Source organism: Anas acuta, chromosome 4 (genome assembly GCF_963932015.1).
Source record: "Anas acuta chromosome 4, bAnaAcu1.1, whole genome shotgun sequence".
Taxonomy (NCBI): domain Eukaryota; kingdom Metazoa; phylum Chordata; class Aves; order Anseriformes; family Anatidae; genus Anas; species Anas acuta.
In genome coordinates, this window is record NC_088982.1 from 49372150 (window position 1) to 49397947 (window position 25798).

The 25798-nt window shown below is 38.4% G+C and overlaps 1 long non-coding RNA gene across 1 annotated transcript in view; it reads left to right on the forward strand.

Moving 5' to 3' along the window:
* Nucleotides 1-25798, forward strand: part of LOC137856145 (uncharacterized) — an 87518-nt gene that overhangs the window by 48640 nt on the left and 13080 nt on the right. Inside the window, exon 4 of the long non-coding RNA XR_011096224.1 lies at nt 23616-23651. This is a non-coding gene — a long non-coding RNA (uncharacterized lncRNA). The remainder of the gene's footprint in view (nt 1-23615; nt 23652-25798) is intronic.

Below are 25798 nucleotides of genomic sequence, written 5' to 3' on the forward strand. Positions count from 1 at the left end.
CTCTTCCAAGAAGTGAGTAATATGGGTTTGAACTTCACCAGAGGGAAACCAGAACTAGATGCAGGTCTTCCACATGTCATAAGACAAACGGAGAAAAGATGGGCAAACAGCTCTCCTCTGAGACTTCTGGCTTTTATGCAAAAATCAGGCACCTTCTTGCTCTGTGCTCCAGACCTGTGCCCAGACCAAAATCTGTTGGTCTGTGACAATCTTAAGCCACAAATACTGCAACATCATAGAGTTTATTGCTTTCTGGGTTATGTTGTGGCTGAATGAAGGCTTTGAGAATCAGTGTTTGAATTTGGGTGGACAGGGTCCAGGTTAAATGTGATCTTGAAATCATTTAAGAGTACAGAAAACAGGAAAAAAACCTAAACCACACATTCTGGACATACTAATATACATAAATAACTGTATCAATTGCATTTAAAGAACAAAAAAGTTTGTGTGCAGATTCATTTATGAATATGACTTCTTGCATTTCCACTATTTAAAGTAGTTTTAAGATAAAGGTCTGACTCATAAAAATTAAAAATAATGTACATTTTAACTACAGAGCTAACACATTTCTGGCTGTGGAATTCTGTATCTGGGTGGATTCCATACTGCAGCTTTTCTGCATGCGACAATTACTTTTGTAAAAAAAAAAAATAAAAAAAAAATCTCTCCCTTCCTCCTTCCCCCCAAAAAATTCTATTTCCTATTAGCTTCAAGTCTAGCAAAGCATTAAAATTACCTGTGTGGCATCCTTCTGCTGCTTTTGCTCAGTTATGTCATCATTACATTTTAGCACTCAAGATGAAAAGGATTGGCATCTGTTATGTAATACTTGCTCTTTTATTCTGCCAAGTGCCATAAAATCAGATTTCTAATAGCTCTGGGTTTAGGAGTTCATTACACTGTGGTGATATTGCTATCACTGTAACAATGTTATAATACCCTCCATGATAAACTTTAACAGTAGAGAGACCAATATATCATTATTGTTGATGTAGATAAGAATGTCCATGTAATTCTGTGTTGACAGGTTACTGTAGTTGATGAGTTTATCACATTTCCATCTTTCTAGAAAATCTCAGTTTTATTCCAATCTTGCCAGTGTTCATGTTTTAACAAAATCTGAAAAAAGCAACATTATTTCATGGTTGTCATAAATCTGTGTGTTAGATTAGGCACCTCTCTAAGTATGTTTTATTTTTCAAGAAGATATTTTAATCTTGAATTAACCCGTTTACTTAGATAACAATACAGTACTTTTTTAATATATAGATATATATTTTTCATTTCATTTATGTGTTGACATTTAGCATCCAGAAGTATGTTCACCAAATGGATTGTGCATAATGGTGTACATAGCAGAAATACAATTTCTTCATCTTTTCTGGCAGGGATTTCCCCGCCCCCCCACCCCCCAAAAAGTAATCTCACTCTCTGTTAAGATGTTCTGTGAGAAGCTAGTTTTGGCAGTTATGCCAGATGTGACATCAGTAATTTATAAACTTTACAATGATTTTATATATGAGGAGGAAGACACCGTGACAAATCTTCTGCAGAACAAGACATATAAAAAAAATCTTAAAGTTATGTGCTGCTGATTCAGGCAAGTTTTGTGGAAATTAAAGGGAGAATGCAATATTTCTTTTAAATAGCAAAAACATTGCTTTTCAATTTCTTATGTTAAAAAAAAAAAAAAAAAAAAGATTTTATGGCTTTGCAATACAAACAAATCATGCTGCACATCAAATAAACCTGGATATTTTTTTCTGTCAGGAAAAAAAATGGAAAAAGTAATCATGAATGAAAAGACCCTTTAGCAAAGACACATGTAACTTGTTTTTATCTATATCCAGTTAGCAATTCTATCAATGGTCTCTAAATGTTACAACCTTCTTTTCTTAATGTAAATCCTTATCTTGAGTTATCACATTCCCAGTGGGTGACATTTTACAAAGGCACCCCCTGGAGCTAAACACACCTATGGAAATCAAGAAACCCTTGCCAGATTGTTTTTCCAGCCAGTTCTGAAGGCAAAAAAGGCCCTCCACATAGGTTATCTAATTTTACGTTAGGAACACGATTCTTTTCTTAAGCTCATGTGAACTTAAATGGCCATGTGCAATTATGAATGCTGATTGTTAAATGGAAACACATAATCAAATGTCAAAAAACTTCTTGTGATCAGTCACATTCAGACTTCCTGAAGCTAAATAATACTCTAATTTGACTGTCATTATAACCAATTTTTGCTGTCTCTTTATGTGTACAGTTTTTATTTTTGTTATTATTTTAATCTCTTAAACTACTTTTCATTATGTTAATTGCCATTCTTATTGATATGCTTAAGAAATAATTGTAATTTTAATCACATGATTGTAGTCTTAATTCTAACTAAAATATCATGAATTAATTTCCCCGTCTTTACAGGAGACGTGGTGAAAGAGAAAGTGTAGTGTGAATTACAGACAGCTCTGACTTTAAATTATTTAGTGCCTCAACCCCAAAACATTTAGAGCATCCCACTGTGACCTCCATCCTGTATTGGGTGGCTCTTGGGTCATATCTGTGATGGTCCATCATACAGAAAGCCCATCAGTGCTGATAAACTCAGAAGCAGTATGGCTGATGCATTCTGTGTCACTTACTCCAGAAGAGCTTTGAAAATGGGCTGAACACACACAGTGGCCATTTGCACAGAATTTGCAGCATCGGGGGTTTCTGACAGTGGAGAACCACAACACTTCAGCTACACCAGAGCGCACCAAAGAATAAATGATTTTTAAGGTGAGAATACCTTAATATTTTCAGGAAAGGTGTTGCCATCTCATACTCAGCATTAACATAATTATGTTTGACTGGAAGATCATAGAATCATAGAATCATAGAATATCCTGAGTTGGAAGGGACCCTTAAGGATCATCAAGTCCAACTCTTGACACCGCACAGGTCTACCCGAGTTCAGACCATGTGACTAAGTGCACAGTCCAATCTCTTCTTAAATTCAGACAGGCTCGGTGCAGTGACCACTTCCCTGGGGAGCCTGTTCCAGTGTGCAACCACTCTCTCTGTGAAGAATCCCCTCCTGATGTCAAGCCTAAACTTCCCCTGCCTCAGCTTAACCCCGTTCCCGCGGGTCCTGTCGCTGGTGTTAATGGAGAAAAGGTCTCCTGCCTCTCGACACCCCCTTACAAGGAAGTTGTAGACTGCGATGAGGTCTCCCCTCAGCCTCCTCTTCTCCAGGCTGAACAGGCCCAGTGCCCTCAGCCGTTCCTCGTACGTCTTCCCCTCCAGGCCTTTCACCATCTTCGTAGCCCTCCTCTGGACACTCTCCAACAGTTTCATGTCCTTTTTATACTGTGGTGCCCAGAACTGCACACAGTACTCGAGGTGAGGCCGCACCAGCGCAGAGTAGAGCGGGACAATCACCTCCCTCGACCTACTAGCGATGCCGTGCTTGATGCACCCCAGGACACGGTTGGCCCTCCTGGCTGCCAGGGCACACTGCCGGCTCATATTCAACTTGCTGTCTACCACGACCCCCAGATCCCTCTCTTCTAGGCTGCTCTCCAGCGTCTCATCGCCCAGTCTGTACGTGCAGCCAGGGTTTCCCCGTCCCAGGTGCAGGACCCGGCACTTGCTCTTATTGAACTTCATGCGGTTGGCGATCGCCCAGCTCTCCAACCTATCCAGATCCCTCTGCAAGGCCTTTACACCCTCATTCGAGTCCACAACTCCTCCAAGTTTGGTGTCATCGGCAAACTTGCTCAAAATACCTTCTATTCCTACATCCAGATCGTTTATAAAAATATTGAAAAGTACCGGCCCTAAAATGGAGCCTTGAGGGACCCCACTAGTGACCGCCCGCCAGCCTGACGCAGCGCCATTCACCATAACCCTTTGGGCCCTGCCCGTTAGCCAATTGCTCACCCATCGTATGATGTTTTTATTTAGCTGTAAGGTGGACATTTTGTCCAGTAGGATCCTATGGGAAACCGTGTCAAAAGCCTTGCTGAAGTCCAAAAAAATCACATCAGCTGGTTTCCCTTGGTCCACCATACGGGTGATCTTATCATAAAAGGAAATCAGGTTAGTTAGGCAGGACCTAGAGACCCAATATAGTTTCCAGTTAAAGAAAGGCATTGCAATTGTAGCAAAATCATGCAGTTATCTGTGGGTTTTAGGTTGCAAAATATACTTTCTATGTCAGAAAGCTGGTGTTTCATTAACATTTAGAATACTGAATTTCTAAAGACAGCCAGATGAATGAGAGTCAAAGAGAACGTATGTATTTATTTAAATGTTTATCCAGCTATGTTCTGTCTCCATGTTCATGTCATAGTTTGGTGGTACCTTCTGCCAGCCAGGACCAGAAGTGACTGGCAGACACACTGGCATAGTTTCTTTTGTTCAATGCAATGAAGAACAAAACAGAGAGACTTTCTGCCCTTTTTCACATCAGCATAAATGCCCTTGCAGTCTTGCTAAAGGAACACTCTTTTACTTACAGCCCCCCAGAAAGCCTGTCCATTTATAGAGTTTTACACTGGTAGCTAAGCAGCTCCCATCCCTCTCATTTCTGTGCTGGAAGCCTGTTTAAATCAGCCAGCGGTGAATCAAACCTCTGATCCCAAACTCTAAACCCACTCACCTTACAGATTAGAACCAGCTGCTTCTTATTCCTCTGTAGGAATCCATACAATCTATTGCACAGATACATTAAAAACTGCAGTACTTTTGGTAAATTCAAGATAATTTAATTTTTCCTGTTAAAATGCAATAGAAATACCAAGAGGCACAAAGCCTCAGGAAAAGGCTTTAACCCAAACCATTCTGTGATTCTATGAAATATTTAACTATAAGGAACAGTACAACTATATTATACTGAGCTAGTAGGGCTGCCCCAGGAAAACAGCCTTGGAACTGTTTTTGGTATAAGATAGGGTATAAGTGGCACTAGATAATGTCATATGAAATGTTACAGAAATAAATAGTGAGATTTATGACTAGTTTTCTACATTGTGTCTTGACCAAAGTGACAGGTCTTTTTCCCTCCAATGTGATCTTGCTTCAGCTGAAATTAATAATAAAACTTGTAGAGTTTATTGAGGGAACATTTCATGCTTTTGTTAAATAGCAATGATTTTTTGAAAAGTCTCATTTACTCCTTCAGCTAAGTTCAAAGTCCAGAGTCTGCATAAGTTCTTCAGAACAATATTAATTTTAACAGACTGCACTTGATGGCAGGTTTGTAGACCAAATAATTGCTTATACAGTAGTGTTTTAAGAATAATAAAAGCATCACTTTTATTTAGTTTCATCTGCCTTTTTATTAAGATAAAGTTTATAATGGCTTTGGCTATCAAAAAAGAGGTATCAGAGCAATTTTAGGAAACTTCTTTTCTTTAAAGCATCCAACACCATAGAGCTAAAAGTTGTAAAATCAGTTTTATAATTTGAACTGTTTAGACTTTGTGTCTTCACTTTATTTCTGTTCTTTTCAAATACATACAGAGGAATACATACAGAACACTCACTCCCTGGATTCTAAAAGTTAATACTGCAATATGCACTCAAAAGAATTCAATTTATAACCCCACATCCAGCTCAACAGTATATTAAAAAAAAAAAAAGAAAAAGAAAAAGAAGAAATCTCAATATATTTGTATAATTGTTTTACAAAAGTACCTACTGTAAAAGACAAAAGGAATACTAACATGCCAGAATCCTGCTGTGACTAAGGAAGTGCCAAAGTCATTCAGCTGCCCCAATCTTCTGAAATAATTCTAATAAAGTATTCCAGAGCTTCTGCCACATAGAAAAATAAGGATTTTCATTTTTTAATACAGGTTTCTTCGAGGCAACTCTTCCAACTCAGTTTGGTCTGAAGTACTGCAAGCACACAACATTGTGGCCCTCTTATGGCTGGTAAAAATATCACACTTGGATTTCTTTCATATGGACCTACTGTCATTTTCTTCCCTTTGTCATCTTATAAATCTGAGCAGGAAATGATAAATAGGATTTTCTGTTTTGTAGCTACATTTAGCAGTAGCCCCTGGTTTAATCTGCTGGAATGTAACACAGTTTGACCAGTGTGCAGTGGTCTTTTGGTGGTTTGGTGGTCTTTTCTCAGAAATGTTTAATTGCCCACCATCCTTTCCCCAGGGAAGCAGGAAATCTGTTAGACTGTCCCATCAGTAGACAACTCAGAGGCCAGCTAACCTGCTGGTGAGTAGATCATCCTGCAGTGGATGAATCATCAGTTTACAAATCAAGGTAACTCTAGATAATATGTGTGGGGTATCTGCAAACATCATACATGTTGAACTCAAAAATGAAAGAGTATTACAGTGAGAGTGGGTGGGATAGTTTGTATTGTTCAGATAAAGCCTTGTATGTTTTGTTTCATTGTCCAGAGCTTCGCTAGATTTTTCTGTTTGCAGTTTCACAATACTTTTCATTGTAGAGCCTGTCAAATTCTGACAGTCTTTGTCAAGCTCAGTATAGTCCATGAGACAGTAAATAGAATTCATTGCTTTGATCAAAGACTGACAGAGTGTGATATTTAACAGCCTAATAAACAGAAAAGTCTGCTTTGAGCTGGGGTGGAGCAGTGCATTTAGGTATCTTGTCCTCAATGAGCTTCACTTTTTCTGGAGTGAAGTAAAGTGACTGTAGGATGGTAGAACTTGGCTGGGGTTTGTTGAGTCTGCATTTTGTAATAGAACAGAGGACTCGTTGCTAAGGGAGATCTCTGATTGTAGCTGATGGAGAGTTAATTGTCCCCATTGCTCAAAAAGGAAAAAAGCCTGACCTAAGCAGAATGTTTCACAGATGTGTCAACCAGCACAAGGAACCTTTTAACAAATAGTGTTTCCAGGATTTTCTGATTTTCTTTTAGGTTACATATAATGGAATACAATGTCAACTAGTGAGGTAACAGCAATAGAAGTTAAAGGGGGTAGGGATAAGAAAAATCTGCTTGTAATACAGCCACAGGTGTGCTATCCTTGGGTAACATCTAACATTAGGTGTCACCTGGTAGATCTCATAGATAAATAGGTCTGAAGATTACAGATGTGGGGGATGAGATAGATGTGAGCTTGTGGGGATGAGATGAAGTATAGGAGTAAAAATATTGTTCAAGCAATTCAAGACTGACAGATAATCTTGGAACAAACAGGGCAGATTTTGTCATGGCAGAAAGAAATCTGTGTTCCTAGAGTTGAGGCAGAAAGTCTGATGGTGATAAATACAGCAGAGAAATGAGCTTACTATATGAAGGTAAGTGCAGAAATGGGACGTAGACTCACAAGGAAGCAGATGTTGGTAGGTGATCCCATGGCAAAGAGACAGGAGGTAAAAAGATAAAAATCTTTACAGAAATAAAGCTGATAAATATAGAGGAAAAAAAGGTTGCTCCTTCAGTCCACATGGTCTTAGACTCCATCTTAGCTGATGCCATTTGTAGTATCTTTCTGCAGCTGTCTTCTTGAATGTTAGCAGCTGCTAACAGGGATTAGATATAATTTTTCCCATTTTCTCCTTTTTTTATGGAAGTCTGGCCTTCATAGAGATCATGAAAAAGAAGACAAAGGAGAATGTTAGAAATGTAGAGGAATGGCATCTGGATTTAGGTCTGTGCAAGAAGAAAGAGTTAAGGAAACAAACAAAAAAACCAACTCAAATAAACAATCAAAAACAAATAAACAAACAAAAAACAGGATTGCCAGTAAAGCAGATGCAGGAAATTAATTGTAAGGAACAGGTGGAAACTATGGGGACAGGGTACTGAAAGTAATACTGCTGGGAAATGGAATATATTGGTTTGATATTGCAGGTGCTGTAGGAGTAGACAGTAAAAGAATGCTAAGGAAAATGATCACAGAAGCCTTTAGGAGAAGTCTAGTAACCACAGAAAGTGAAAGTGCATTGTTTAAAAAAAGAAGAAAAAGAAGAGAAGGAATTAAAGTATACAAGACAACCCAAGGTACCACAGATGTTTTGTGGAATATTTGATTGCTGGGTTGCATATGTGGAATATGAGATTTGGACTTCAAGTGGATGGTGAATTCAGCTACAGAAATAACTGTCCTGAGTCAAAATAGGCATAAACAAGGTGAAACTTTAAGTAATGAGGAAAGAATTTCAGAAAAAAAAAAAAATCAAAATAACCAGAGACTGTATAACTAATTATAATATAAAATAATGACCCTTTTCTTCATTTACAGAAAAACAAGTGGTAAGATATAATTTTACCAACTCAATTATTTTTGTAATATATGGTAATATTAGAGAAATTTTACTATATGGCATTATAAAAACTGTAAGGTGATGTAAGTGTATCTCAGTGGAGAAAGCAGACTGAATGTTTTAAACTATATTCTCAGAATTTACTTAGAAGTATATTCAAATAAACCATCTTCAGCTGTTGTGTAGCTGAACATGGAAAATGTTTTCATTCCAAAATAATTCAGAAGTAGAGGTAAAGGGACCACCTTCAGGTACTGGAACACAAAAACACACTGTAGCTGCCGCTCAGTGCATGGGAAAGGTTAGGTGCTCTAGCCTTAATGACAGGCTACATAAAATGAGCATTTTTTAATTATTATTTTATTTTTATTTTTTCTAGCATTTATCTTTCCTATAAGAACTGCTAATTACAAGAACCTGACTTTAAATTCCTGCTTTCTAGGGACTGGATTTTTCGTAGACTTCAAGGTTACAGTGAAGTTTTCCTAAAACTCCACTAATTCAGGGAAGCTCCAAGGGCAGGAGTGACCTTTACTCTTGAAACTGAAGTGGAAGAGAAATAGGCAATCTCCTTTGGCTTTACAGTGAAGTATTTATTGCCATGAGCTGCCCTGTTTTGGTTGCCAATAAATAACATAAAAATTTTAACTCCATCTTTCTTGTCCATGGAGTTATTCAGAAGATGGTCCTTAGAAAGAAGTTGGTTCTATTTCTCTTTTAAAGTTAGGTTACAGCAAAGAGATAAATTGCAAGATTAACAAGGACAGAAATAGAGTAAGAATGATTCTGTGGCCGAGCATCTAAAGGTGAAAACTATATTCCAATCTATGGTAACTTTTGCAGCTTGTCCAGTGGCCCTTGATTACACCTGGATTTGTTTTTCCCACACTTGGGGGAGGGTGGGAAGTATTTAAGTATTTTAGCATTTTTATATTTAAGAAAGTTTTAAACTGGTGAGTAGCATTATGTTTCAGTCTGTCATCACTGTTATAGACCATGGTGTAAATCTGCACTATGAATTTAGCCAATCTGTTATATATAAAACAGATGGACTTTGTTGGCTTTGGACTCATCTGTGGCTTTGCCCTAAGCAAAGAACTGCTGGTTTGCTGCCCCAGTCTACATGAAAGGTGAAGAATATACGATCTGCCTCCTTGCTGTGCCCTGCTCTAATGAAAGTACTCACTACCATCCCAATATCTCTCAGGATTTCAACCCTTACATATGGGCTAAAGCTAAAGACTGATTTTTTATTTTTTTATTTTTTTTTTCACTCTGATTTTCCCATTGTGCTGTTCTTTAGGTAGTTGGGCATGGGAGAAAGACAAGTGAGAATATTATTGCTCTCCATATAATTTGACTCATAGACAGACCAAACCACATCTGAACCAACTTCTTGATGATGTTTGAATAAATTTATTATGAAATGTATTTAATTTACTGCAAATTAATTATTAACACTTTTAATGTTTCAGAAGACACTACTTTGAAAGTTCTTAAATAATATTTTAGTCACATTGAATGAGAAAGACAAGGAATCCTGTACACTGTTAAAGCTCAGAATCCAGACATAAAATCTTTACTATTTTTCTGGTAAATATTAGAGAAAGGTAAGGGCAAGCTACTTGTTCTTGGTGTCTAGAAAGAATATCAGCAGGTGTTTTCCTCCCTAAAACACAAAGCTTTTTTCTGGCATTAATCACCTGATCAGATATCTGAACTTCATTGATGCAGCCTGGAGGTCTTTGGCTTTATGTCCTTACGTTTCAGAGATAAATATATTTTTCCCCTGAAGATTTCCATAAAGATAGGAATTTCCCTTTAAATCAAACAGAAGAGTGCATCTGTGTGTTTTACAGCTAGGCTACAGTCACTCTATTCACAGTCCAAACCAGCAGGGAGCCATGCATATTTTATCATTGATCCATTGCAGGGCCAAGCACACCCACCTCCCCATTAGGCTCTTGGTCTTCACTTGGTATAGCAAAGAAAGCTTGCATATGTTCAGATCATGGGTAGATCAAATTTCAGACTAAATCTAGGGGCATCTAGAAGCACCCAAATCTAGGGGTATCTTTTTTCAAAAGCAAGAAATTACACCTCTCCAGACACAACAGTAGGTTGGATTCTAATTTACAGAGGAAATTTCTAACTTATTCTTCAGTGCTATGCACAAGTGATAGTCAAACTACAGTAAAGTGGCAAGGTATCATACAGAAGACTCATGTATGCATGATATAGCAAATATATAGCATTCTGTACACTTTTAATCCCCCAGGTTCTTTGTCGGTATTTTCTGTTTGAATGAATTTACATAATGAAGACATTAAATTCTCCAGCAATTTTATTGTTCTAGAAACTACTTTCCAGACTGTTTAAGAAAGGACCTTCAAAGAGTTGGGCCTGGCAATTTTGAAATATCACTTCAAAAAAGAAAAAGTGGGGTTGTTTCTCCCTTGACACAAACAATTAACTCTGTAAGACTGGAGAGTTGGAGGGAAAAGTGGCAACTTTTAGCATTTGTCAACATAACACAGAACACACTTAGATTTGACCTTCAGAAAGTGAATGGGGGAAATTTATGTAATTCAGAACTATTATTTAACTTTCCAATCAAGTAGATAGTTTTCAGCCATAGAATATGGAAGAGGCAAAAAAAATATCCCTAGCTGAAGTGTAGCCTTGGCTGCCACATTAAACATGGTTAATGCGTACTGTCTACATAATTGCACAACCCTTTCAGCTCCAAGTGTGTTACTACACCAGAATATCACTCAAATTAATTATATGGCAACATGTGAACATCTCTTAAGAAATATTATCTTTTTTTTTCCTTCTTTTTTATAGTTGATACTATGTCAAGTACATATATTTTATATTTTTAATCAACAACAATATAAAATAAATCTCATTAGTTTATGCTTGATGTTTTGAGTCAAAAGCATTTTTTTATACTTGAGAACAAGTGTAAATCTGCTGCTTGAGGAAAAAGAAAATAAAAATAGCATTAATACCCCAAAGAAGAGACAAGCTTTAAACTGCATTTAAATTTATAAATGGCACATTTATGAATAAACTGTTTGCTTTATTAAACGGTTAGTTTCTGAAGTTCTATAGCTCTTCATGGGTTTCTCTGTATTTTTATGATTCTCTTTGGTATCCTTTCAGAAAGTAATTAAATACATTTCTATTCGGACAGGCTCTATAAGCCCATGCCTGACACACTGAAATGTGCTTTTTCAGATTAAGACTGAGTGAAATGTTCCTGTATCTCTCATACAGCAATTATATTTTCAGTGTCTGATTTTTTGGGCATAATTTAGTAACCCCTAGCTTATTGGTCCTTGTGGGTGTGTCTTGGTTTGAATTTCTTGGCACAATACCTTGCTTTCCTTATTTTAAGGACTTTTAGGACATTTTAAGGACTACATTGGTAAGTATTGGCAAGGGCTGTACCTATGTACAGCCCTAAGATGCATATCATTACAACACATGCCACTGGATGTGAAAATGGAGATATTGCAAGTTCTCATAATTGCTAGTTTAAAATGGAGTTTATTTCTTCATTCAGTTAATTATAATACTCTTAAATATAAAGATGGAAAAAAAATTGAACTCCAAGTTAATACAGATTGCTTGAGATTTGTTCATTTAAACTGAATGGTTATGGAAAAAACCTGCTAAGCGTGAAAGTATTTTTCTTAAGAGTTCGTTATTTCCAGCAGCAGTCTTTGTCTTCCCCATATTAAGGCAATTCTGAGAAGTACATATATACCTATATATGTACACCTACTAATGTGTAGTTGGAAGTAATTTGTGAGGAGGCTTTTCTGTCAATGAATGTCTATTCATTTTTTTTCTTTTGAAAAAACCCTTCGTAATTCTAATGTGCATGGTACATTGCAGATAAGTCTTTTTTTTTCTTCTTTCTGAACTGTTATCTTTATGTAAATAATAATTCCATTCTCTGTCAAGGGATCAAAGGTTTCGACCATAACAGAAACTATATTTTATATGTCCATGGGAAGTAGTGAGATGTAATAGCTAGTAGGCTAAAGTAGTAGCTAAGTAAATAACAGGTGTTTTGTGTTTTTTTTTTTTAATTTTTTATTTTTAGTTCATCTCCAGTTCACCTTAAAATGCTAAAGATTTATCAGAACCTACTAAAAGTAATTTGTTCAACTGAAAGGGGATAAATAGGACATTCTTAAAGGGATTTTTTAATATGTAATTGCAATTTTCAAGGTCATAAAAATTAAAAATCAAAAAGTTCAAAACAGTAAGTCACTTAAAAACACAGATTTAAAAATTTTCACACAACACTGTTGCTGAGGAATCTCTGATGTCACATTTCTAAAACAAATGATCCCAGGTTTAGATTTTTTTTATTATTATTACTTATTAGGGGGCCTGGGCCTAGCTGCCTGGCACCCCTAATAGCACTGGTTAGAGCAAAAACATTGCATGTGACAGTGTTCTGTGATATCTACTCCTGATGACTTCAGAGAGACCGAGCAGATCCCGAGTTTTTGGAGAATTCAGTTGGGAAAACAATGTGATTTTTACCTGCCATTCAGGAGTGCAAAATGCTACCCTCTAGCCAGAAACAGCAATAAATTCCTGTACTTGATGTGAGTGCATAGACTGGTTGAGAGGACCAAGCAACTCTCCAGTAATATCACAAAGGATCTATGACAGGACCATGAATATGTGGTCTGAATGTGCAATAAAAGAGAGGGTAGGGGAAAAAACAAACAAAAAACAACATCATTCCTATGTACAATCAGAACCAGTAGGCCTTATGGTAGATAACTATGAGAATTTGACAGCTGAATATTTGTAGGACCTGGAATACCTACTTGATGCCTTCCAGTTACACCAGGAAAGTTGATAGATGGCATTACACACATACTTCATACTGCAGTCCTCATGCTTTAAAAGCTGGCACCTGTGTGGTGCCAGAACAGACTAAAGGATGCCATTGTATATACAGACAAAATAACATCTGTCCCAGGGCATCAGAGATGGGTCTCATTCTCTGAGGGGTTTTGTCTGCAGGCAGACCAGGCCATTTGCAAGAGATGGCAAGTCAAGAGCCATGACTGACAATCCAGCCATCAGGGCGGTGCCTTCACCATCAGGGCATAATCTCACAGTATCCCCAAAAAAGAGCAGAGAAAGGGTACGCTAACCAGGTTCAGTTAACAGGCCAGCGATCACTAAGTAACAGTGGTGAGGCAAGTCCAAGGCCAGGCCAGGAAGCCAAACCAAGAAGATAAAAAAAATGAAACGCCAGGTACAGTAAAGCTATGTCATAGCTCAGGCAATGGCCAAGGACATGAGCATAATTGCAATTATGCTCCAATGCCTGAGCATAATTGCAGCTCCTGAGTTAGCATGTGGTTGAAGGACCCAGATAAGACTGTTGTGCACAGCTTCTCTGTTTTCATGGCACTTAGATCAAGCTTACACAGCTGTACTATATCAAAGGACACCATGAACACAAACATCTCCTACCCTGCAAGATGATGTTTAACAGGAGGAAGGTTTTGATTGGTCTGGGTAATTAGGTTGTATTGCTGTATTTTAAGTACTGATGATTTTGCAGTCACCATTGTCTGAAAGGATGAAAAATGTGGAGCTTCTGGAACACAATAGATTTCTCCCTCGATTCAGGGGAGAGGCACCATACTACAAATAGGAGAGATTATGCTATCTGAGAGGAATGTTGTTTGCTTGACTCCTTATTTCCTGATTGTGGTTAATGGCATGGGGATCACTTTTCTCTGAGATGAAGACTTTACCTGATTCAACAGGCAATACATCTGTCAGTAGCGTTGAAGTGGTCACTTAAGAGCTGCAGTATAAACCTTTAAATAGAGTGCAGAAGATAAGTCACGGGGGTATATTTCATAGGGAAGGAACATCAGAAGCTTGTGTGCAAACTAACAGGGCCTATATGACAGGTACTGAGATTGCAGAGTTTGCAATACCCAGGACAAGAGTAACTTTCTGTTCATGAGCACTAAGGATGCAATAAACTCCTAAAGCCTGGAGACTTCTCCAATTTGATCACAAGCACATGTACTGAAAGCTTTGGGCCTCAAGGGCATGGCACAGGTACAGAAACATCTTACTCTCTCTTATTAGATATAGTTTCTTGGATTCTGCCTGATGATGCACAGTTATCTCCTGACTGAACTAAACATCCAAGTAAATGCACATCACTTGCCCCTCTAATGGCGTTCTACTGCTAGCTCAGCTGCAATGGTGTACACCAGGCACAGTATGCTCTCCAGGAAGTCTGTACACACCCAGACCGACTGCCCGCTCAAAACTGCGGTAGTTCAGGTCTCCAGGTGCAGGGAGTGCCTGAGCCTGTTGCTACCACCTGCACCCAGCACCCAGCCTGATGGCCGCAGACGGGTCCCTATCTCTGAGGGGAAAACGGATCCTGGTCCAGGAGCTGGCAGGGCTCATCGAGAGGGCTTTAACTAGGTGAGAAGGGGGACGGGGCTGAAACAAGGCATGTTAGAGCTGTGCCAGGGGGAACAATGGCAAGACTGGGAGAGAAGGCAATGGCCCAACTGAAGTGCATCTACACTAATGCACACAGCATGGGTAACAAACAGGAGGAACTGGAAGCCATCGTGCGGCAGGCAGGCTACGACTTGGTTGCCATCACAGAAATGTGGTGGGACCACTCTCATGACTGGAGTGCTGCAATGTCTGGCTATAGGCTCTTCAGAAGGGACAAGCACCATGGAAGGGATGGTGGTGTGGCTCTCTATATCAGAGAGAGTTTTGATGTCGTGGAACTTGAGGCTGGGAATGATAAGGTTGAGTCCCAATGGGTTAGGATCAGCGGGAAGGCCAACAAGGCAAGCATCCTGGTGGGTGTCTGTTATAGACCACCAAACCAGGAAGAGGAGACTGATGAGGAGTTCTACAGGCAGCTGACAAAAGTTGCGAAATGGTCAGCGCTTGTTCTAGTGGGGGACTTCAACTTCCCAGATATATCCTGGAAGCACAACACAGCCCAAGAAAGCAGTCTAGAAGGTTTCTGGAGAGCGTGGAAGATAGCTTCCTGACACAGCTAGTTAGCGAGCCTACCAGTGGAAGTGCCCCTCTAGACCTTCTCTTCACAAGCAGAGAAGGACTGGTGGTTGGAAACTGTCTTGGGCAGAGTGACCACGAAATGGTAGAGTTCTCCATTCTCGGAGAAGCCAGGAAGGGGACCAGTAAAACTGCTGCCTTGGACTTCCAGAGGGCTGACTTTGAACTGTTCAGGACACTGGTTGGTAGAGTCCCTTGGGAGGTGGCTCTGAAGGGCAGAGGAGTCCAGGAAGGCTGGGCAATCTTCAAGGAAATCTTAATGGCACAGGAGCGGTCTGTCCCCACGTGCCCAAAGACAAGCCAGCGGGGAAGACTGGCCTGGCTGAACAGAGAATTGTGTCTTGATCTTAGCAGGAAAAAAAGGATTTACAATCTTTGGAAAAGAGGGCGGACCACTCAGGAGGACTATAAGGATGTTGTGAGGCAGATCTGGATAGGCTGGACCGATGGGCTGAGGTCAACTGTATGAAGTTCAACAAGGCCAAGTGCCGGGTCTTGCACCTGGGGCGCAATAACCCCAAGTAGAGCTACAGGCTGGGAGATGAGTGATTGGAAAGCTGCCTGGCAGAGAAGGATCTGGGAGTGATGGTGGATAGTGGGCTGAATATGAGCCAGCAGTGTGCTCAGGTGGCCAAGAAAGCCAATGGCATCCTGGCTTGCATAAGAAGCAGTGTGGCCAGCAGGTCTAGGGAAGTGATTGTCCCCCTGTACTCGGCTCTGGTGAGGCCGCACCTCGAGTACTCTGTTCAGTTTTGGGCCCCTCGCTATAAGAAGGACATCGAGGTGCTCGAGCGAGTCCAGAAAAGGTCGATGTAGCTGGTGAGGGGTCTGGAGAACAAGTCCTACGAGGAGCAGCTGAGGGAGCTGGGTTTGTTCAGCCTGGAGAAGAGGAGGCTCAGGGGTGACCTTATCGCTCTTTATAAGTACATTAAAGGAGGCTGTAGCGAGGTGGGGGTTGGTCTGTTCTCCCACGTGCCTGGTGACAGGATGAGGGGGAATGGGCTAAGGTTGCGCCGGGGGTGTTCTAAGTTGGACATTAGGAAGAACTTTACTGAGAGGGTTGTGCTGCCCAGGGAAGTGGTGGAGTCACCATCCCTGGAAGTCTTTAAAAGACGTTTCGATGTAGAGCTTAGGGATATGGCTTATTGGAGGACTTGTTAGTGTTAGGTCAGAGGTTGGACTCGATGATCTTGAGGTCTCTTCTAACCTAGACAATTCTGTGATTCTGTGATATAACCAGAAATAAAGAGCATGATGGCATGCAGCTTCAAGGAGAAACAAGAAGTCCTTGAGGGAAAATCCTCAGGTTTTGGGGGAATAACACGACAACAAATTAGTGTAAGTACAGACATGCCTCAGGGTTTTATTGTCTTAGAGCTAAATCTCAGAGATGGATGAATACTAACTGGTCCCAAACCAGAGGATGACAAGTTAGCTGTGGAAGGCAGACCAGTTGGAGAAGCTTGTATCTTTATGCTCTTGATACAAGGGGACAGGGCAGGTGTTTTCTGGGCTATGCAGAAGGATGTGGGACCTTTTAGCAGCAAATAATGTGCATAGTCATTGCTACTTGGTAGGAGAAGGGTTAACAGCTTTAAACTAAATGAGGGTATACTTAGATTAGATATAAGGAGGAAATTCTTCTCTCAGAGAGTGTTTTCAGAGGCACTGGCACAGGTTGCCCAGAGAAGCTGTGGATTCCTCATCCCTGGAAGTATTCAAGGCCGGGCTGGATGGGTCTTTGGGCAACCTGGTCTGGTGGAAGGTACCCCTGCCCATGGCAGGGGGATTGGAACTGGATGGGCTTTCAGGTCCCTTCCAACCCAAGCCATTCTATGATTTTACTTTCTAAAAGCAGCTAAGACAGAAACAATATGAAGTAAAGTATGTAAGGAAAGAAAATACTGGAAAAGGAGGAGATAAAATAAATGGATGATTGGGTAGATGACCAGAGGAATAGAAGATGGAAATTGTCTGAGAGAACACACAAATAAGCAACAATATAAAAAGATAAACTGGAAATCAAAGACATTAATGGGCAACCTTTCTAGTCGGTATTTAAAAGGGTTTTGAAATAATGGTTGAAGTTATTTGCTGTAGAGAGAATTATCAAGGTATATAGTTGGTATAATATTTACTAGTGTTTGTCATTTTGTGTGGCAGCCATAAGGGTTCTTTCATGATGAATTAATTACATTACTATACACATTAGTGGCACAGTACATTACAAAACTGGGAATAGCCCTGGCCTTTCATCTAGACATGGTTAACTCTTTAGAAAGTAGTGTTAAGGGCCAGTTGAATTGTGTCCTGAAGAGATCATACCTTTCAACACCTTCAATAACTTTTGCAAAAAAAGTTTTATTAAAAGTTTGGTGTGTGTCTTCATATACATTACAGAGCTAATAAAAAAAAATTAAAAAATCAGGGCTCAGAAATTTTGTTGGAGGCTTAATTGCCATATTTTTACTTGGTTTGAAAAAGTAGTTATTTAACCTGAATGAACAGGATGGGAGGATAGGTTTTTGTTTGTTTGTTTGCTTGTGTTTTGTTTGTTTGTGCAGAGTTGACATATAGTCAACTCTGAGATAATAATGTATTTAACTTTGTATTTAACAAATAACCAGTCAATTAGACCAGTCCATTAGTAGTATTATGCATGTGCATAAGACTTTATAGATTCGGAGTTTAATAATTCCCCTATTTTTTTCTTTGAATTTCAGCTTGTTGTCTAGACAGCACAAGTTCAGACAGCTCTAAACTGATATAATCTTCTTACATTCATTTGACAAATGTCTGAAGCAAATATTTCAATAAAAAATATAAAAAGCTCTTTCTTGAGACGTTGCACTTCAAAGCAAATCATTAATGTTTTGACACAAAACCAAGAAAAAGTATTTTGTAAGGTATAACACTGTTCTTCTATTTCGAAAGCTCTGCAAGGTAAGCTGCGGAGTAACAATTTTTAAACTCTAGGCTTGGGTCCTTCAAATGTTTTATACATGTTAACCTTATGCATATAAATATTTGTATAAGTATTTGCGAAGTCAAGGTCATCAATAGGAACTTAATACTGTTTGACACTCTAGTGTCTGTCCTTTGTCTCCTTAACATAACTTTGAATCACTTTCTGCATAATGCCAGTACTGAAAATATTGTTTGTTTTGTTTTGAATGTGGAAGTGCTGTAGAAGTTTTCAAAATACCTTGTTGGCTGTCAAGAAAAAAAATATGTTCTATGACTTAGGCATAGTTGCCTGGATCAGGCTGATGGTTATTTAAATATGTCTCTTTAAGAAATAAACACATATATAAAAGTTAAATACATGAGATACCATAAACATTTTAAGTAGTATTATAGTGCTAAAACAGCAAGGTCACTTGGGCCAAACAAGTATCTGAGCTTTAGATCACTTTCAAAATATACATCCAGAAGTTACTGAACAGACAATTTTACATATTTTCAATTAAGCTGGATACCCAAAGACTTTTTAGTCCATTTATGAGTCAAGCAGAAGCAGATACACAGAAGCAATTAATTTTGACAACAAATGCTAAGCTTTTTATCTCTGTATTCTATAATGTGTTCCAAGTACTAAACAGCTCAAATACAAAAATGTCAAGTAGTGAGTCTAGCTCGAAATACAAATATGAAGTCTGACTTGTATTAAGAAGTTTGGCATTGGATAACATGATTTACAAATGCCTTCTCAGTAAGAAATATGTTCAAATGCAGTTTTTTTATTGCATGATATATTTTCATAGAACTAAGTTCTGAAGGTATGTCCCAGTTCCCTGTCCTAGGTGACTGATACATGAGAACCTCTTTCCTATTCTTCAGCTGAATATCTGTAGTTCTCAAACTCTCAGTTCCACGATGTCAGATGTCTTTACACGCATTCTTAAAGGAAAAAGTTGTTCAGATTTATGGTTGAAACAGATACTGATTTCTATTTGCAACTCGTGCTGCCCCTTCACCTTCATCCCCTTTAAACTAGGTATGCATTAACTCTGCTTTGCGGTCTGCAGTTCTCTAGTTCTGGTTTCAAGTGAAGCAGTTCCTAGTGTTTCTTTGTTGGTGATAGTTGGCTGGTTTGGGTTTCTTTGTTTGCTGCTTTTTTATTTTTTCCCACCCTTTTCCCTTTGGAGAGAACCACAGATTTATTTATTTAACAGTCAAAGCTCTTGCAGTGGCAAATTTCCCTCTTGTATAAAGTTTGTGTGCTTCCTTGCTAAATGCTTTCTCTGAATTCAGTGCAATCTTTAAAGCATAACTGTGGATCATCATGGTTAACATTGACTCCAGAATACTCCAGCATGTAAATTCAGATTTAGAGAGAAAATGTTAATCTGCAGCAAACCTATACTTTAATAGACTGGTTCTTAACAAATAGCAAGCCTATTTCTAATGTAGATTATGGCACCATCTCTTGAAAGTAACATGGTAAAACAGCAGAGATCTATAGCAAAGGAAAATCACATGCCAACATTCTGCACACATAAAATCGGAACTTTTGTTTTTTTCCCCCTGCAACTGATACATGAATTGCATAACTTCATACACAAACCTATGTTTCTTTTGGCCTATCACAAGTTTTCATTGAATGAGGGTCCCTCATTTTAATCGCTGTGGTTTCTTATCTGTAGTCACTTCTAACACCTTCACACTGGTGTAAATTTCATTCTTCACTCATATATTAATTTACCTCTTTTGAGATAAGTAATGTGTTTCCCTGGAAGATGTTTCCAAAACAGAGTGAAAGAGTGCTCTTCTTAATAAAAAAAAAAAAAGGTAGAAAAGAGAAGCAAATTCAAGCTTACGATATCACCATTAGCTATCCAGGAGTTTTCTCAGTTTTTACTTTTATCCTCCATCATACGCACAGAATTTACAAAATTAATGTACATTTGGGCTCACGTAGCATTTTCTTTGAAGACCCTGATACCATTGAAGAATCCCCCAGCTACTACTGTTTTCTAGAGATCTACCTTGGAAGTTGCCTGCACGTGTACATTCAGGGCCAGAAGCCTTACTGGCATTCTCATGTTTATAAAATACCTCAGTGTTCATGAGGATTACTTCAGTCTCCACCAGAAAGTACTATCAGGTAAGAAACCATCTTTCAGTATGAAGAATGTGTTAGGCATCTCAACGAATAGATAGTTCAACTGTGAAGACACTGAATTCTTCAGATCTATCCAGCGAACAACCAAGCTTAAATCTTCCTATAGGCTGCTTGCTTTCATGATTGTCCCAGTTCTTGGTTGCCTCACACAGAAAAGGAGTCATGACCTTGCTAGTCATTTATGTCCCTGATATTTTCTCATGATTTACTGACTTCAAATTAGAGCTGAAGGCTTTCAATGTATGTGACAAAGCTGTAGCCTTCAGCAAAAAGTTTCAACCCTGGATTTGTCAAGCAAGAGAAAGCAACTTTGACACATTAAGACCTCCTGACCTTTTATGGATGAAAATGAGGAAACACTCAACAGTCTGATATTGAAGACTAGAGAGGAGAACACTTGATAAGTCTCAGTTGTCAGTTTAGCCAATACACCTTTGAAATGGGCAAGGGGAATAAGAGACATTGTCAAATATCTGTAGTTTCAGTTTACAATTTAAGGACACTGAGCAATTCAACAGGTTATGTTGTAAAGGTGGAAGGAAATGGGATTTCATGTAGGAACTTGCTAAACGTGAAAAAAGCAAGTAGTGTGGCTGTAGATAGGGCTTAACGATCCATTCAGGGTCATATTTACAAATCCATTCTTGATCACTTCTACTATCAAAATAAAAATGAATTACCCTATAAATGAAATGAAGAAGGTCTAATAATCAGCATATCATGCCTTTACCTGCTTGATGACAAAAAATAGTTTTCACTGTTTGTTTAGAACTAAAGGACAAAAATAGTAAATGCCTTTTTTTTAGGGGGGGGAATGGGGGTACAAACCTGGTATTCATATTTATAGGTTTAAATTTGCTATGTGGTAATCTAAATACAAAATTTATGACAGAAATTGCACCTCAATTTTAAGGAGACCACAACTTGGAAAGCCTCTGGAGACCAGTAACCTAGGGTGTGCTCTGATGCTTATCTGGCCCAGTTTAGACATATCTAAGCAACAACAAATAAATGCCTAATAACACCCAAGTGTGTTGGCTGGACCTCATGTAAAAATAATTCAAATCATAGCACTAAAGAAAATATTTACTGTGGTTACCAAGATCAAATGGGGAACAATATGTAAAATGGTCACTGAGGTTGATAATGGTTTCACAGCTGAGAAAGACATTAGTGCTTATACTAAAGCCGCCTCACAGGCTAAGCCTGTGGTATTAGGATTCAACAGATGAGTGAAAAAAAAAATAAAAATAACAAGATATCAGCTGATCTGTTTAGACAGAGATGGGCATATGTCAAAAGAAAGGAGTCACAGAGGTGTATGGTATATTGAAAATGAGGCAGTAGTGCCAGACTTATGTACATTTGCAGCTCTTTGAAAAATGTCAAATGTTCCCATTATTGCTACTGAGCACAGTGTTGCTATGAGGAGGACATCTAAGCAAATATTTAAGAAGGACATCTGTTTAAAATTTTGACTCCTGAATTGAGACTTTCAGCGAGTTTCAGAGACCTCCCAGGAGCATTTGGGCCACACAAAGCTGATGTTTGGTATTTACATCACAGGCTGTTTTGCCCTGAGATTTTTCTGTGTTAATGAACAACATACACAAAGGCAGCAGTGTAAGTCAAATTCCCCTGAAGACAATGTATCTAGGCCAGCTGACATGCTGAGGCCTTGCTGAATAGAGACGAGTACTGCTCATTCCTCTGGCTGCATTAAAAGCCTTGTCAATTACCTAAAAGCTTTGGAATGCCCACACAGCCTGGATTCAGCTCACATCTTTGCATGGACAGGGTGTGTATACTTGTGTTGGATGCAATAGCAACTTTAGGTGATGAAAGGAAATGTCTACTTCACCTGCAAACTGTGATTGTTTCTCAAAAGCTGAAAACATGAAATTTGTTATTACTTAAAAGCCTAGGACCACTTTCCTCACACAAGCTTTTCCTCCTGATCACGCTTGCAAAGTTTTCAGTCCCTGATCCTAACTCTGAAGCTTCTAGATCACTTCAAAGAAAGTGAGAACAAATGGGGAGAAAAGTTTGAGACCCTGAACAACAAACAGGCTGCTAAGTGCCTCATCTGAGTGTCTGTGTGAGAGTGATCATGTGTGCACATGTGCATTTCTATCTTGATTGCTCAGAATGGATTAATGAGTTTTGCAAGCTACCAGAGAGAATTATTATTCCTGGACTAAAGTTGTTCGTTCACTTCTGTAGGAAAAGCGCTGCTGAGACTTACCAGAGTGAATGCAGCAGAGTACAGCAAGGCATGCACCCTGCTGAGTTCACTCCAGGCATTTGCTAAAAAAGCATGTATCATAGAAACAGAAATGCACTTTTGGGTCTCCCAGGATCTGATTAAATTCCAAAAGGGGAGAGTTTCCCATCATGTTTTCCATCTGCCTGTTTCAAGACCATACAGCAGATTCAGAGCAGGATTCCTGAAGCTAAATCCTTAATTCAAAATGTGTAACTCTTACAGGGCTCATAGCAACGCTTTTCATATCCAAAGTTGTTCAGCATATCACTCACATTCATATATGTTGATTTAGAACTGCATTATGTTTGGTATACACTGTAATCTTGAATGCTGACCTCAATTTTTTTGGTCTGCCTTCTGCCAGGTCATGTGATCAGTAAATCTGTATTTGACCCTAGTTCTACATGTAAAAATTTTGCTGGCAGTTGCAGACTCTGGTGTCAATGCCCTGAATAAAGCAAAAGGGAAGAAGGACAGTGACTACAACCAATGCAGCTGGAAAAAATGATATGGTTCTGTAGCAGTAAAATAAAGGTGTGGTACAGATATGAATCTGTATTAAAACTCCATGCATCTATTTACATACATATACATACTGCTGCAGAGAAGACATGCTTTACTAACACTCCTGGAAGCAATAAGCAAGGGACTTAAGCTGCAAAAGGTAACTATATATTTAAGGTATATATAAAAAGTACTGGAAAGTTTTTCCAAAAGGCCTTATGAAACAGCTATAAACACAAGTAACAGCAACAGGTTGGATGCATTTTATAAGCTAGAGTTTTGCTGTGGTGTGAATTAACCAAGTAACTTTAAACACTGTTCATTTTTTTTTCTTTGCAGATACACTGTCTGGAGTTGCTACCGTTATGAAGAACTGTGTTTTAGATTAATGTAGGTATCTTTTTTTTTTTTTTTTTTTTTTTTTTTCCCTTGTACATTAGTGATCTATCAAGTATCAAGTTCCCTGAATTTTACAAGGTACCCTAACATTCTACTTCTTTTGTGTAAGCTACAACCCACTTCCCTTTTCATCTCTGCTGATCGATAGTCCTATAATTTTCTTCACTACCAGACTCTATTTGACTCTGGGGGGCATGTGTTAGGGAATGTGTTCTAGTAAGGTAATTTAAAGGAGGAAAAAGAATATAATTAACCTCTGATCATTTTGTAACACTGGAATAACAAAGTTATTTGTACTTGTATCAGCTCAGTTTATTTTTACAATAAATGAATTCTTAAATTTTCTTAATGATAGAGGGTAAGACCCATGTCAGTGTTTAGTGAGATTTTCAAAACATATTGCCCTTAAGTACATTTAGGCTCTTAAGTATCTTAGGACATTTACAGCCAATATTTGCAACATCAAAATATCTTTCCTGGAGTTCTATAGAAGGAGCTCCACAGCTGCTGTCAGTATTACATAAGTTACATTGGCTTCCACAAGGTGACTGATCATCAGTTCTGTTCATCAGCACATTAAGCTTCCTGCCAACAAGACACAACTGATTTCAGTGACAGTATACCTCCAGTATGTCAACAAAAATACATAAGCATTTACCTAAAGAGGTAAATGCTTACCTCATCTACCTTTCTGAGGTAGGCATGGATTATATTTTCCAATATTTTAAAAGGGTTATGTTTCTGGAAATGACTCTTACCAAAACAGCTCAGAGTAGGAAAAAAAAAAAGAAATAAAAAATTAGGACAGTAATTAATCACACCAAAAAACTGAATAGCAACAGGATTTTTCCCCTTGACAGAATAATCAGTGTGGAGTGCAGAGATTAGAATGATAAGGCAGAGAGGTGTGAACTACCCTAATTTCTAACAACGTTGTGATATTTTCTGCCATGCCAGTAGAAAAAGCACAGGCATAAAATCGCTACCCTACTGAGCAGCAACACTAAAGACCAGTTATCAATAGCAGGTTGATGCCTCAAGGGAAATGCCCAAGATGTATGTAGAGGTTTGCATTCTGTTCAGAATACTGATAAAGAGCTCTCCTTAAAATGGAGTATGCAGTTATTTGAGCAATTAGGAAGCTTGTCATGGAAAATCTTTTTCTGGATGTCAAAACAAGATGAAATTAAGGAAGATTTCCTAAACAAAATCGTTAGATTAGATAACTAAAACTCAAAATTTTCAGAGACAGTCTAGTGTAGTACCACAAAAGAAAATTATTGTATTTGCATATAAATAATTAACATCATCTAACAATGTAACACTATTGCAAAGAAAGCAGATTTTGTAGAAAGGTGTACTAATTGAGCTGCCATATGGAAGATATTTCTGAAAATGTCAGATATGAGGAAAAAATCACCTGTTTATAACCCTGGCTTTCTTCAGTATTGCAGTTGAAGAAGGGAGCCTTTTGCCCTGTCAAAACAGTTTTGCCTGTTGTGCAAAGACGGCATTACTGAAAGCTTAAGGAAAAATATATGGTCAAAATTATCTGAAGTTTTCCTAAACTTCACAAAAGGGAAAATAGCTATTTCAGTAGGATGCAATCACAGAAGGTCCATTTTATTTGGAAGGACTGGACAATATTTATTATTCCAACAGCATTATTTTTGTGGGAGAAGCCAGTTTGTGGAACAGGAACTCTACTATAGTTCACAGCAGTCACTTTCCCAGGAGGGTGCACATGAGTAATGTTTTTAATACCATATAGATCATCATCACAATGCATTAAATAGCTAGTGACAGACTGTTTTGTCAATAGAGAGATTGTTTATAAATAGGACAGCTGGAAGCTGACTGTTACTGAGTCAGAAGTCACAGAAAACTTCATACTGAAGGGAAGGGTTAGAGTCTTTGGCTCTTCATTTTGTCTTTATTCATGATCTTCATTCTAAATTGCATTAAACACTTAATTTAAAAATTAAATGTAGTTGATAGTAGATATCTCATTTGAAGCAGCAAATAACTTATATTGGACCAAAATAATAAGGTTGCAATTTAAGTGCAATGTGAAAAAATAGGCCAGAAATGCAGAAAGCCTGAAGTTACTTTAAATACTTTTTGATGACACAGAATGT